Source organism: Augochlora pura, chromosome 11, assembly GCF_028453695.1.
Source record: "Augochlora pura isolate Apur16 chromosome 11, APUR_v2.2.1, whole genome shotgun sequence".
Taxonomy (NCBI): domain Eukaryota; kingdom Metazoa; phylum Arthropoda; class Insecta; order Hymenoptera; family Halictidae; genus Augochlora; species Augochlora pura.
Genome location: NC_135782.1, coordinates 15,728,449 through 15,743,906, shown reverse-complemented (window position 1 = coordinate 15,743,906; position 15,458 = coordinate 15,728,449). Strand labels below are relative to the sequence as shown.

General features: G+C 38.8%; 1 protein-coding gene across 2 annotated transcripts in view; it reads right to left on the bottom strand.

The window, feature by feature from the left end:
* Ctns (lysosomal cystine transporter cystinosin) overlaps positions 1 to 15,178 on the bottom strand; it is a 34,528-nt gene extending 19,350 nt beyond the window's left edge. For both annotated transcript variants that reach the window (XM_078194227.1, XM_078194225.1), the window contains exon 1: positions 14,674 to 15,178. The gene's annotated coding sequence lies outside the window, so the exon portion shown is untranslated. The remainder of the gene's footprint in view (positions 1 to 14,673) is intronic.
* Positions 15,179 to 15,458: the final 280 nt, after the last annotated feature.

Below are 15,458 nucleotides of genomic sequence, written 5' to 3'. Positions count from 1 at the left end.
AGTCGAATGCGCATTCGGCCAAGAAACATCCGTGTGCATTCGAGTGCTTTTCTCGTAGATTATTTTTTTTGTCACGCGGCAGAGGAAAAAAAAGGAGAAGGAATGACCGATAGCACAGTGACCCGGAAAGCCGTGATAAAATTCCACGCGCTTCGACGACCTTATCGCGGAACCAAACTATTCAGAAGTAGTGTTGAAGTGTGGCGAGATAAAGAAACTGTCATCGCTATCTTGGGACGTGATTGTTAAAAAATGCTGGAACGTGGTATGATCGATAAATTAATTTAATTTTTCAGTAGGAGAATGATAATAATAATTGTAATAATGGTAACAGTATTTGTCAATATGAAAACTTTTTGTTAATTAATATCGTAAGAATTAAATAATATAAGAACGTTGTCGTGGGTTTTTACTTTGCTTGAATATATGTCACATGATACAGAAGTAACGTGATCACTAAATTTATTACTACAGCATGCTAAACAATAATGGCACCATTTATTAGTTATTTAAGAGCGTATATAAATATATCGTGACAATATTCGTTAGAAATTAAAAGGGTAGATTCTTCAAATGATTTAAAGAAACTTTTTCCTTTACAAAAATTTTCTACGAGGCTTCGTTAACGAGATGTTAACGAAAAACACTGACCAACCACAGATCATGTTCCACTGACGCACCGCCCACGCGCGCTGCGACGCTGAATCACGCAGTCGGCGCGACGCGGCATTGGTCGCAGGGCGGAGCGTCAGCTTCACTGCCTCAAAAATCGGCACTTACTGTTTTATTAATAACTCTTTAACCAGGCGATGTAGAAAAATTCTGTAAAGAACAAAGTTGCTCTAAATTGTCTCAGGAATCAACTCATCACTTCACAATTACTCTAACGTTAATTTTTGGAAGCGTAAAAATTGTATGAAATCAGGAAAATAAGTATATATTAATAAGTATATATTAAGTTCTATTAAATTAGGAAAGGGGTAATAAAAAGAGCAGAAATGAAGAGTAATAAAAACCTGGGTAATTCAGATAAACGAGGATGGTCACGAGGATGATTTCTCTGTTGGAATAAAGCGCACAGCGTTCCGCACAGCCACGCAGAAATTGCAACGCGGTCCGGCCGGCGGGATCGATCGATCGACCCAGGCGACGGGCATTATTATTCTATCGACGGAATTATTAGCGCAATTAGTTGCCGGCTAAACGGTTTTAAATACCCCGGACACAGTGTCGTTGCACTACTTCAGCTGCGGTCGCGTGATCGATAGAGCTCCGCCGCTCGCGTTTTTCGTCGACGTTATCCTGGCGCCGGGATCTTTTTATGCCGGCCGACTTCAATTTCATCAAGATCTCTGCTATATTCTGTTTTTTTTCTCGTTTATTTTTTTTTTCACGGGCGCCTGCATATCGGCCGCCCGCTGCTCGAGTGATACTCTGGACAGACCCCGGCGCGGATTGTTTTTACAGCATAAAATGTTATTGTAAAAATACCAGTTTACTCGTATAAATAATAAATAAATATAAATAATAAAATAAAGTGACAATCATGTTGAATTAAATGGTATGGGTATTTATTTAATGAATATTGGATATCTTAAAGAGGTCCACTACTTTTACTTTTATAATAAATATTAAACGTCTTAAAGAGGTCTGTTTTAGGTCTGTTTTGGGTCTGAACGTCTCACGCTTTAAAATGGATATTTTTAAGAGCTCTTGTTTCAGACGTTTAAAGGATGTATATTTTGGAATGATGTTAAGACATCTTGATTCATAATTGAGGATGTTTTTAGGACGTTACTAGGACCTTCGTAGGACATTTGAGACGGTTTAAAGGCATCTATTGTATGACATTTGGGACGTCTTGAAGACGTTACGAGGACGTTCCTAGGATGTTCGTAAGAAATTCATAAATTTTTAAATACGTCCCTAATATCATACATCAGACATCTTTAAGACGTTTCGAATATCTTACAAATGTTCTAAAAAAATCCTAGAGACGTCTTAAAAACGTCCTAGAAACGTCCCATAAATGTCTTTTAGTCGTCCAAAGGATGTCTATGTCTAAAATTTCCATGCCATTTTTGGGACGTTTCTAGAACGTTTATAGACCATTCGAGACATCCGTTTAGAAGACGGGAAATTTCCAGGACGTTTCTAGGATATTTATAAGACATTCAAACATCTTAAGAATATTCGAAAGAAATATTATAGAAGTTTTATGGATATATCATTGGCGTCTTAAAAATATCTAAAATACGTCTTTAAGACCTCTCGAAAGTCCTACGAATGTCCTAATAACGTCTTAGAAACGTCCTGAACTATAAATCAAGGCTTTTCAAAGACATCCTTGCGCTTTCTGATCAGAAATACGTAAAACAAATATCATCGATCTCGATCGAAATTGGAAATTCGATTATCGTCCGCGTTTAGGCGAATTTAGCCTACTCGTCCTGATATATTGTTCGCAGCCTTTCAGCTTCGCCGCCAAGCAATAGCCGATCTCCAATGTAAATTCACGCGAAACAACGACAACGGCCACAATGTCGCGCGTCTCCTCGCGCTTATTTCGCGTGGAACTCGATTCTTATGGAATATTAATGCTCGCGCGCGCGATCGCGGGGGACGGTATAACGTTCCCGCGACCGAATGATTTTCAACGGCATTGTTCCGTTCGCAGCCGGCGGATTAAAGTTTCAAGCGAGCGAGCCCTCCCCGCCGTCCGTGTAACGCGTAGACGCATACAGTTCGCGTAGAAAGTGGCGCCCGGCCAACTCACGGCAAAACTTTCCGCGTGATCGTTGTTTATTAAACAACACCCTGACCAACTTGCTACTCGACAGGATTCCATACTTCTTCTTCTTTCGCTCTTGGCCGTTGCCATCGTTGCGCCGCCGGCCCTCTTACCGATCTCTTTCCTCGCGCTACGCGCTTTTGCTTCGAATCAATGGAAACGTACCAGCTTCGCCTCTTATCTCGTTACGAAGTTTTTCCGCGTCTACCTGTTTCCCTTGCCTCGCGAGCTTCTATACTTTTGGCTCGCGACTTCTTACAATTTTCAAGCTGAACATTGTCGGCAGGTTGGAAACCATGAAACGGGCGCTGCAGCTGAACATAGACTAAACAAAAACGCCTGTTTCATAGTTTCCAGCCTGATATAAAGCTCGTCGAGTACTATAGTGCGTCATTAGTTTCGATTTGTACGGCTGAAAAGTACGTGGATAGTATAGTACTTTATCTGTGATAATTATAGCATTTCAATGTCTAAAGTTTGCTGAGTACCATAGCGAGCCTCTGGCGACAACTATAGTCTCGTAAAGTCTAACACTAACTAGGTACTGTGATTAGACACTGGTAGTAACTTTTGTTCAGCTCCAATCTTTTTCCATATATATAGTTGGTAACACTGAAAATCCTCCAGCATAACATCCTCTCTAGTTTTATTTATAGAATACTCTATACAAGCAAGCAACTATTACAACCTGCACAGAAATATTCTACGTACTTTATTTAATAATTTCAGGTATAAAGTAATACATAGTTTCTTCTAAAAATTTATAGAAATTAACATCCTCAATGACATCTACCAAACAGAGCTCGCGCTAAAATTCTCCCACCTGTAGCATTTGAGGATTCCCCTATCTAAATAATGTATTATCGATTATTTTCTAGCATTACCTTCCTCATTAAGTTAAGTAAACTTCCAACACATATTCCAAGCGTTTCTAACAAAAATAAAAAAATAGAAAAAGCAAGATACGATACAAAAAAATAGATAAAGTATAGTGCTGCACAATATTCAGTGTGACCAACTTAACTCTAACAATTCCTCCGTCGAACTTATACCTTACTTAAACGTAGAAATAAGAAAGCTGTCGTTCGATGACGGACGACGTCCGGAGCCATCGAATGAATCGCCAAGAGATAGAATCGAAGTATTAAGAGAATTAAGCAAGAAGTTCGACCGCCAGTCGGCAGATTAATCGGTGCGAAGTTCCCTCTAACAAAGTTTCCGGTTCAAAATCCGGCAAAGTTTCTCGCGTTTCGGCTGATCGGATCGATTGATCGAATCGACGCGGGCCGCGGCTATAATGCACCGTCGCGCCGTCGTTGGATCGTTTCAACCCTCGCTTCTTATCCACGGCGAACTTCTTTTTCCCAGGGAAGTGTTTCAACTGAACCGTTCCGGCCGATTTCCAATGTAAATTTACAAGCTCGTGGCGGCAGTTTGGCTCGGTCTGCGGATTCACCTCTCTCTTTCTCCCCTCTCCAACATCGAATATTAATGCCCCGGAGCACGGGCTGCGTTTGACCCGTACCTGGGACCCGATTTTACGAGACCGCTCGGCGTCGCCCACGACGAAAACAAAACAAGAGCCGAGAGAAAAGGGTGAACCGTGTCGGTCCAGTTTTAAAAGGAAGACGGACTCCTCCGCGCATGGTATAATGCGCTCACAGATATACGAGACAAACAATTGCTTTTTAAATTACTTTCGAGTTTTAGCCTTGTAAATTCTTCTCCTGGCTTAGTCTTTGCCTTTATTCTTTTTTTAAATAACGGAGATTTTTTGTTAACATTTTACTGGGCCAGTCGTAGTTACAGGGTTCTAGTTTTCCCGGCGTTAGGTTGCCACTACTATACATTAACTCTTTGCACTCGAGTGGCGCCTCTGAAGCGCCAATGAAAATTGTTATATAATTAACAAAATAATGTTGACATTATTAAAGACCGTTCTGTTAAAAGTGTAATAGTTTCACGAGTCGCAAGACTCGATTTCACATGCATAAATTATACTAGGTACTATACAACAGCTGGACAAAATAGCAATTTTGGATCTAACCTTAAAATGGTTTCGAGTGCAAAGGGTTAAGAGACTAGAGAAATGTGACACTGGATACTATGTTAACGTATGACACTGGATAATATTCAGGCTTGCAAATCGTCACCAATGTCTCACTATAGCACTCAACGAGCTTTATGTCAGGTTGGAAGCTATGAAACGGGCGTTTTTACTTAGTTTGTGCTCAGCTGCGGCGTCCGTTTCATAGTTTCCAATCTAATACAATAATAATAAGAATAATATATAGTATACATAACCTCTTAGGCGCGACGCGCTATTATAGCGTCTTTCGGGGGTGTTTCGTGCTTTGCTCAATTATTATTATTAGTTATTAAAGTAAACGATGAAAGTGAGAGTGTATATGTAGAATACACTAAAAAAAGAATATATATAGCTATACCAAAAAATATATATATTAAGAAAAATAGTAATATAATAATGAAGAACTTCATTTGCAGAAAATTCAGTCGCGCCTGAGAGGTTAAATTAAAATTAAAAGTATAGTATAATTAAATTATGTATATTGTATTTATACATATATATAGTATGTAGCCTTTTATAAGATTACAGTTGTAATCATTGATTCACTATGGTACTCCACAAACTTTAGACATTGAAATACTATAATTATCACAGACAAATGACTATACTATACACGTGCTTTTCAGCCTTGCAAATCGATACTAATGACTCACTCACTATAGCATTCAACAAGCTTTATATCAGGCTGGAAATTATGAAACGGGCGTTTTTGTTTAGTCTGTGCTCAGTTGCGGCGCCCGTTTCATAGTTTCCAATCTATTACATCAAAGTACAATAAAAAATCATACCTCCCGTGACGTCACTGCTAAGCAGACCTAATTTAGATATAACTACATACTACCAAGAGGAAACCTAGACCTTGACCCTTCCCCTAAACTTAAGGGTTTCCGGTATATATAAATATATATCGCACGAAGTTCCACAATTTACGCGTCTTGTCTCTCAATTCTAATTGATCCCCGCAAAATTAAACTATTATTTCAGAATTGTAACAAAATGAAAGCAACGGCACAGAGACCGACGAAAATATCCGCAGCCCTGTAATCATGATCCCATTCGTTTGACGACGTTCAAGCGGCCGAAGTTGAAGCGGACGTTAACGAATTTCAGGAGGAAATGCGCACCCGAGCGCGAAGGGGCGAGTATTTTTTCATTTCGGGGTCGGCCGGGCTTGGCCCCCCCCCCCCGTCATTTTCCACCCCTTTCTCCCGAAGGTACCGACGAGTTTGAGATGGCGCGCGGTACCGCCTTAATTGAAGCATGATACGTTGGCCGCGTTTTGCATTTTTAATCCGGTTCCGGGACGGAAAAGCGAAAACGTTGTTTGGGCGGAGGGGGAGGGAGAAGGAGGAGGGGATGCTGGCTACAAGCCCCGTCTGATTATATACGCTCGCTACCGGCGTTCATAATTATTTGCATACCGGCCACCGCCGTTTCAAACGAGGATCCTCTTGTCCGTGAAAAAAACCCGCCGATTTTGCTCGATATTTCGGGTTAACGAACTGGCGCGCGCGCGTGTTTAAAGCTTAGTAACCGGCCGGGTACGGTTACTATGATACGTATATGGACGCTTAATAAGCGGACTGACGCACGAGTAACGAGCAATTATTCGGGCTCCGTCGTCGGTACCCTCGGTACGGCGGCCACTACGATATCGACGGTCATTAATTTCCCATCGCTCATCCACCGCGGATCATCGGGATCTTGATCGTCGACACTTCTCGGTAGCTTCTTCGCTTGAGAAACGGCGATACTGCTGATCGGAGAATGATCTTTGGGAATTTTTTTATGGGACCCATTGGGAGTTATTATTGCAGACTTTGTAGGATTATTGGGCGGTGTTTAAGGGAGGCACTTGAATTTTTTGGAGCGCTAATTGCGATTTTGTGTTGGTAATATTCTTATTTTATTGTTAGTACATGTGTGGGGATGCAGAGATACCAAAAATAGCACTGCCTTTAAATGGACGATATTTGGAATTTTTTTCAAAAGAATCCACTGAGAATTATAGTTGCAGATTTGATAGGATTATTAGGTGGTGTTTAAAGGATGTACTAAAATTTTTTCGAGCGTTAATTGCGATGTTGTGTTGGTAATATCGTAAATCCATTGTTCATGTATAGAGATTATTATTAAGTGGTATTTAAGGAATGCTCTTGAATTTTTTCGAGAGCTAATTGCGACATTGTGTCAGTAATATTTTAAATCCATTGTTAGTACATTTGTGGAGGAGTTTAGCGATATCAGCAATACCACTGCCTTACATCTTTGGACGATCTTTGGGATTTTCTTTCGATGGGATCCACTAAGAATTAAAATTGCAGACTCGGTATGATTATTAAGCGGTGTTTAAGGAATGCACTAAAATTTTTTTAAGTATTAATAGCGATGTTATGTCGGTAATATTGTAAGTCGATTGTTAATGCGCATGTGGAAGTCTAGAGGGCACCATTATCTCCTTATTGTATTCATATTCTATTAATTAAATTGCACCCATAAATTATATTAATTTTGATGAAGAAACGTGCATTAATAAATTATAAGATATTGTAAATGTTGCACACTACACAAAATAGTACATAGCATGTAATATCGTATGTGCCACATTGTACATTATAGTATACATATATTGTAGTATGCAATATTATGTAGACTACACTATACATTCTATATAGTATATTATATGTAAATAAGCTTTCTACAATTCTATACAACTTTATAAAATTCTATATATACATTTACAATATTTATATAATTATTATACAAATTACACAAATATATACAGTAACCACAAAACCTTCTATAAAAATACAAATTCGAAACTACCAAATAGCAGAATTAAACAATACAATTAATCCATCTAAATTTACTCTTTAAAGTTATCACTCCAAATAAAAGACTCTGGGGGTCAATTTGACCCAGCCTTCATCCCAAAACCTACAATTTCCTACTAGACTTAAATGTCTTCTATGTCACCTAAAAAAAATGTTTCGTCATGAAGATGATAATGCATTGTTCTCGGACCACGTGCCAGGCGATGACGGACTCGAGCCAGATAGATTGATCCGTTCCCGTATTCACGGGACCACGGCTTCCGTCTGATTACGAATCGCCGAGACGGACTGTCCTTATCACGGTTCTGCATCGTTTCCGACGACCTCGTTCGCTCCGCCGAGCACGAGGACACTTTTCCGCATGTTTTGCAACAAGCGCCACGCAACAAAACGTCGCGCGATCGTCGTGCTTTCCGTCGCGTTAACGGTAATCGATAATTTTTTAGATTTATAATCTAAAATTAATAGATTTATAATCCATAATTTTATACAATTCTATAAAGGTTATTTTTATAAATTGCATATAATTTCAAAGGAGATATCTAAAATATCAGGCAATTTAATTAAATTTACTTAAAGTCTGTATAATTTTAAAGACTTCATACGAATTTTCTACAGTTTTCTACAATGCCACAAGGGTTGTTAAAAATTTTACACAGTCTCGCAAAAGCTATATAAAATATTAAACGAATGTAAAAACCTCGTATAAAATTTGATCAATCTCCTACGAATCATAAAAATTGTACACCATTTTATACCATTCATAATTAAATACAATTCCATAAGGGTTGTTTAAAATTTTATTTAATCTCGTAGAAAGCATATAAAATATTTAACAATTTTATAAAACTTCAATAAAATATTAAACAATTTTCTGGACTCCACAATAATTTTACACAATTCTATACAATTCATAATTTTCTCTAATTCCATAAGGGTAGTTTTAAATTATACAAAATCCCATAATAATCATCCAAAATATTCGACAAAACACTACAAAACTCACTTAACATTTCTACAGTACCACAGAACTTTATATAAATTATACAATTATAAAAGTATTTTGTATAAATTCTATAAAATTATATCAAACAATTTTGTATAAATTCTATAAAATGATAAAACAATTTTATATAAATTCTCTAAAATAATATCGAACACCTGAATCACCCAGGACCCCAAAAAATTCGCCCAACACCACGCACACTCTCCTCGAGCCAGGTTCCTTACGGAGGCGTCAAACGCTCGTGGCAAACGATCAAAGCAGGTTTGTCCACCGAGGATAAACGATTGACACTCGAGATAAACGGTGTCTTCCTTATTCACAAGTTAATCTGTGGCAGTCGTCGCCATCAGATCCCGTGGTTCTCAATTCCATTTCTACACTATACATTTGTCCAGCCTCCTCTTCGGCCCTTTCCATAACCGCGGAGAGCAGGGAAGGAGGAGGATGGAATCGTCTCTTCTACCGGAAGTGGCGCGCCGCGGCCGTCGGACACGCGAAATCGAAAATTCGCCCGGGGGGCCGCGATAGAAGCCCGGAGAAGTTCAAGGAACTCTCCTGTCTCCGACCTGAACACTCGCAAAGTATTCCGCTTAGGAAAGCTGTCAGCGGCGTTCGCCGTGCGCGCATCGTGTGCAACCGTACACGTACAGAAACGTGTCAATGACTTTCGTATTTCGCCGTCCCCGTTTTCACCGGTTCCTACGGCACCAGCAGCCGACGACGACGGAGACGACGACGAGGAGCCCCGAATCGATTTCGATTTGACGGCTAGTTTCACGGGAATATATATTGCGAATCCCTGTCGGCGCCAACCATTTTTTTTTTACATCGAAACACTTTTGCCGGTTCAAGCTACGGTGAAACGACTTCGCGGCTAGAGAATATCTGTGAGAGTGCTTTTATATTGTATGGGGTGATTAATTTGGTGGGAGTTTATTATTACGGTTTTTGGGATTTCTTGATTTAGAAGGTGTTGAAAGATTGAAGAGTTAGGTGTTTGATTATTTGGGTGTTTTTAGTGGATATTTTGTTTGTTTTGTTCACTGTGTTCAAAGGATTCATTGCGTGCAATGTGTTCATGGTGTTTAGTAGGTTCAGAGTGTTCAATGTGTACAGTGTATTTAATATGTTCAACGAGGTCAATATTTTCACTGTGGTCAATGTGTTCAACAAGTTCAATCTGTTCACTGTGTTAAGTATATTTACTGTGTTAAGTATGTTCACTGTAGCCACTATGTTCATCGTGTTCATTGTGTTCATGGTGTCCATTGTATTCATCATGTCCACTGTGTTCATTGTATTGACTGTACTCATAATATACTATATGTCTGATGTGTTCACTATGTTTAATGTGTTCACCGTGTTCACTATGTCCACTGTATGTTCATCGTGTTCATTGTGTTCATTGTGTTCATCCCGTTCATTATATTAATTTCGTTCATCGTGTTCATTATATTCATTTTGTTCATCGCGTTCATTAAATTCATTATGTTCATCGTGTTCATTATATTCATTGTGTTCATCATATTCATTATATTCATTGTGTTCATTCTGTTCATCCTACTAATTACGTTCACTATGTTCATTATATTCATCCTGTTCATCCCGTTAATTTCATCAATCGTTTATCAATTTAATTCACCGTGTCCGCCAGACGCGCGAAGATTAAAAGGCGTTCGTCGCGGTTCAAATTCGATTAGATGTTATCGAGAGCGGCCGAGGGGGGGAAGTTTACAGTTTTCTGGGGACGTTTACGGGCCATAAATGCAGAAACGGGGGGAGGGTCCCCCGCGAATGCCGGAAAATTTACGATCGACCCGATACGCGGAGGTGTAAATCGTGGAACCGCGGGTTTCGGACGTTTTCTAATAACAACACCGAGTAATCTGATTTCCTGGTGGGCCGACGAATGAAGGGGCTCAATTTATATATGTATGTATGTATATATATGTATATATCTGAAACGTTTCATCTGAGTTTCATTAGATCACGATTTACGGGCAAATTGTTCCGCGGTTTCGCTTCGCTCACCTGTCGAATTTCGTTCGGCCGCAAGAGATCGGGTGACGGGTTCAAGCTTGCCGTAAACGAAACCGATACAGATACGTGCAATCTCTCCGACCCCCCCCTTCTCTCTCTCTCTCGCTCTCATATATCACCGTAACAATATATAGACTCTTTTCTCTTTTTTCTCTCCTTCGCTCTTTAGTTCTTTTTGGATTTTTCTTGTATTCTCTTGCTCTTTTTCTCTCTTTCTTTCACTGCGAAGAGTTAAGTCATTCTGCGGAGGAAGAAGTTATCTAGGTTGAAGGCGTGGGGGTAGGCCACGTGATGCGTTGGGACTCGTGCGAGAAGGAATGGGAGTAGGCCTTGTGATGCGTTGGGACTCAAGCGTGAGGAGGAGTGAGAGTAAGTCGCGTGACGCGCTGGGACTCACGCGTGGAAGAGTGGGAATGGACCACGTGACGCGTTGGGTCTCACGCTTGGAAGAGTGAGGATAGGCCACGTGACGCGCTGGGACTCATGCGTGGTAGAATGGGCCACGTGATGCGTTGGGACTCACGTGTGGAAGAGTCAGAATGGGCCACGTGACGCCTTGGGACTTTCGTATAGCGAAGTGGTGCAGACCACGTGATGCGATGGGACTCGCGTGTCGACGATTGGGAGTAGACCACTTGACGCGCTGGGTCTGCTATACCGCGGAGTAGGGGTAAGCCACGTGACGCCCTGGGACTCTCATATAAACGAGTGAGAGTATACTACGTGATACGTCTCAAATAGCAAAGTAGTACTACAGCAAGTATTCCTATTCAATTCTACAGTATATCGATATTAACATCGTTAATATTTTTAATGATATTGTTAACCAATCACAATAAAAATTGCATACATATTTCTCTCGACTGTTTTAATTATTATATTACATCATGGCAATTTTGAAACTATTTCAAACTGATAAAATCTTCTGTTAACGAGCAGAACCACTCGACAAAATTACTGCTTCAGCAAATGCCAATTTCGCTTGCCATTCCTTATCTTATCTTCAACTAATTTATAATTATTATTATTCATGGAACTGTAGCTGTTGCTACATTAGTTGCCACATTTTACAAGGAAACGCGATGATTTTTAATGCGAACTAGAAAACTGTGCAACTGATGCAACGTTATCTCTTTTCATGGAAAGAGTAGCATACTGGAACCTCGATTATGCGAACTACCCGAAATAATTATTTAAGTAATATAAATATAATAATTCAAGTATCAGGCCATGGATTGTTATGTAAAATATAAATGATCGAAAAAGGAATATAAAGCAAGTAAAAACAAATGTTTAATTATTTAATAATTTTGATAAATTAAATTCTCCTTATATAATTTTATATTTCACTAATGTACGAAATATAAATAAAATGTATGAAATTCGGGGTCTATTAATTAATTGTAAAATGTCCGAGTAAAATATTACCGCGTCGTACAATAGTGCAATGTTTCAGTATCCTTAGATCGGGGAGCATAATTGTTATAATTGGACCGTGGATTGTCATGCAAATAAAAATTTGTTTAATTGCGACCGGCACAAAAGCCGCATAGATGTTTCGTTCGTTTGAAAATTATTTCGGCGTGTTGAAAATATGGCAAAGTGTCTTCCGGTTTTTCAGTTTAAACGTGCAACAATTTCGGCCATATTTTCGACAAATGTTATAAAATTTATTATTAATTTAATATCGTAAAATATATTATTTATTAATTTTGCGTGTTATAATATATATTATTTATAAATTTAGTATTATGAAACATATTATTTATTAATTTAGTATCGTAATATATATTATTTATAAATTTGGTATTATGAAACATATTATTTATTAATTTAGTATCATAAAATATATTATTTATTAATTTAGTATTATAAAATATAGTATTTGTTAATTTAGTATCATAGAATATATTATTTATTAATTTAGTATCATAGAATATATTATTTATTAATTCAGTATCAACAAATATATTATTTATTAATTTAGGATCACAAAATAAATTATTTATGAATTTACCATATCATAAAATAGTATTTCCTGTACTGATAATCGACCGGACAAATTAAAATAACTTTCGTCCGTCCGCAGCTGTTGCAACCGAACGAAATGAAATGTACGTCGTCATTGATTATGACTATTACGAGTGACCTAAGCAGAATTCTCATCGCTGATAACCAGACAGGCAGATTTTTTACATCAGCAAGGAACATCAACGACAAAACACGGGATCGTAATAATATTGCGAGAATTTCAACACTATATTATTGCCAACTCATTGGAATAACCAACATTAAAAATAAATTGTTGCTGGTAACGAAAGCTGAGCACAATTTTTATTTTTCAAGATAAGTGATACTAATAACTGGAATTGAGAATAATCTTTCTTTGTATATAGAATATTATTTTGGGTGATCGAGATAGGATTTTTTGAATTATTAATAATTATTTGCGATGTCAGTATTAATAATTTGTTGATAATGAAAATATTCGTACATATTGATAATGATATTATTCATACTTATTTATTTCATTAGCTGTTCCTTTAATGTTTTTGAACGTTATGTTACAGTGGAATGGTTGTTTTATTGTTTAGTTTTATTTTTAATATTTATTTCTTTACTGAACTTAATTAGCTGTTGGTTTTTGATAAGTATACTTGTAATATAAGATATTGTTATTTTTTGAGTGATGAGTATATTCATTATATTAGAAAATGTCATGATTTCTTTGTAAAGAGTATACTCGTCGCAGCAGAAAATATTACTACAACTTCCTGATGAGTATACTTGTTGTAACACAGAATATAGTCATTTCTTCGTGACAAATATAATTCTTGTAACAGAAAATATTGCTATTTCTATGTGACAAGTATATTCGACACAAGACAAAATGTTATTTCTTTGTGACAACTATACTCGTCGAAAAAGAAGATGCCATAATATCTTCGTAACGAGTATATTCGTCATAACACAGAATATAGTCACTTCTTCGTGACAAATGTAATTATTCTAATAGAAAATATTGCCATTTTGATGTGACGAGTATATTCGACACAACTGAAAATGTCGTCACTTCTTGCTGACGAGTATACTCATCGCAACAGGAGATACCACGATTTTTTCATGACGAGTATACTCGTTATAACACAAAATGTAGTCACTTCTTTGTGACAAGTATACTTGTGGTATCATAAAATATTGCCATTTTTTTGTGAAGAGTATACATATTCATTGCAACAGAAAATATCGTCACTATTTTTTTCTGACGAGTATACTCGTCATATTACACAATCTCATCATTTCTTCGTGAAAGGAATACTTGTTGTGATAGAAAGTATTGTCATTTCTGTGTGACAAGTATGTTCATTGCAACACAAAATTTCGTCACTATATTTTCCCGACGAATATACTCGTCGCAACAGAAGATGCCACCATTTCTCTGTAACGACTATACTTGTAACCAAAAATATTGCCATTTCTGTGTGACAAGTATAATCGACGCTACATAAATGTCATTACTTCTTCCTGACGAGTATATTCGTCATAACACAGAATATCGTCCCTTCTTCGTAACAAGTATATTAGTAACACAAAATATCGCTACTTCTCTACAACAACCATAAACTACTCTCCAAAAACTACCACCATTTCTCACTGACGTATATACTTGTCGCACCTCAAATTTCCTCATATCTCTTCAACAAGTATGCTCCTTAAACCCCAAATTCCACTATTTCTCTCCAAAGACTATACTCATCAAAAAATCATCGTTATTCCATCTCGACGAGTATATTCGCCACACCATTAACTATACCATTGCCCAGAAACACCGCCAAAGAATTGCATACCATCGCAAGTCGTCGGAGAAACGATTAGCCGTAGGCAGAACTGGGAGGATGAGATGTGGACGTACCTGTTCTCGCGTTAATTTCCCTAGTCGCCCGACAGAGCGTTGCAGCAGCAGGTAAAACAGCCGAAAATTCTTCTGCCCTATCCCCGGCGACCCCAGCTTTTCACGGCTCCGGCCTTGAACTAGCAACGGCAGCTTCGCTCGTTCCTCTCTCGCACCTCTTCCGTGCCGGCGTTGTCATCGGTTCCACGGTTCTTGGATCCACACGGCCCGAGGATCGATCTATAGCCGCACACAACCGATAGAACAAGCGTCGATGTCCCACGCGCGGCTCGCAGAAGCGCCGCTCTAACACTGCTAGTACTCCGCTCGATTTCCTCGGGACGACTGACCGACTACCGTCGAAGGTCTCGGCCAAATCGAACCGTTTGTTCGAATGGTATCGCGAGTGAAAGGAGAACCCGCGCGCGGACTATCACTGTACCCGGCCACCTGGCTACACAACGTGTGTGTCCCCCTGCTGTGCACGACGATCGCCCGTCGATACTCGTCGCTTCGCGGCGTCACCGACCGCAAATGGGTTGCTCGTGCCTGTCGAACCTATGTATAATTCTCTGTTGCAACCGCCGCTCTCCCCCCTCTCACTCTTACTCTGCAAAAATCTCCCCTCTCTCGTTCAGGCCGATCAGACTGCGAGCGGTTTCAGATGACAGGCGAACGTCTTTTTGCAATTTCTGATTTATGCGAAAATCGAGCGCCGGGCTGAGTGACGGGTTTTTCTGGACAATATTAGGTTCATGGTGTCTATGTGGTCAAAGTCATGGGGTAATATGGGATCGCAGAGTTTT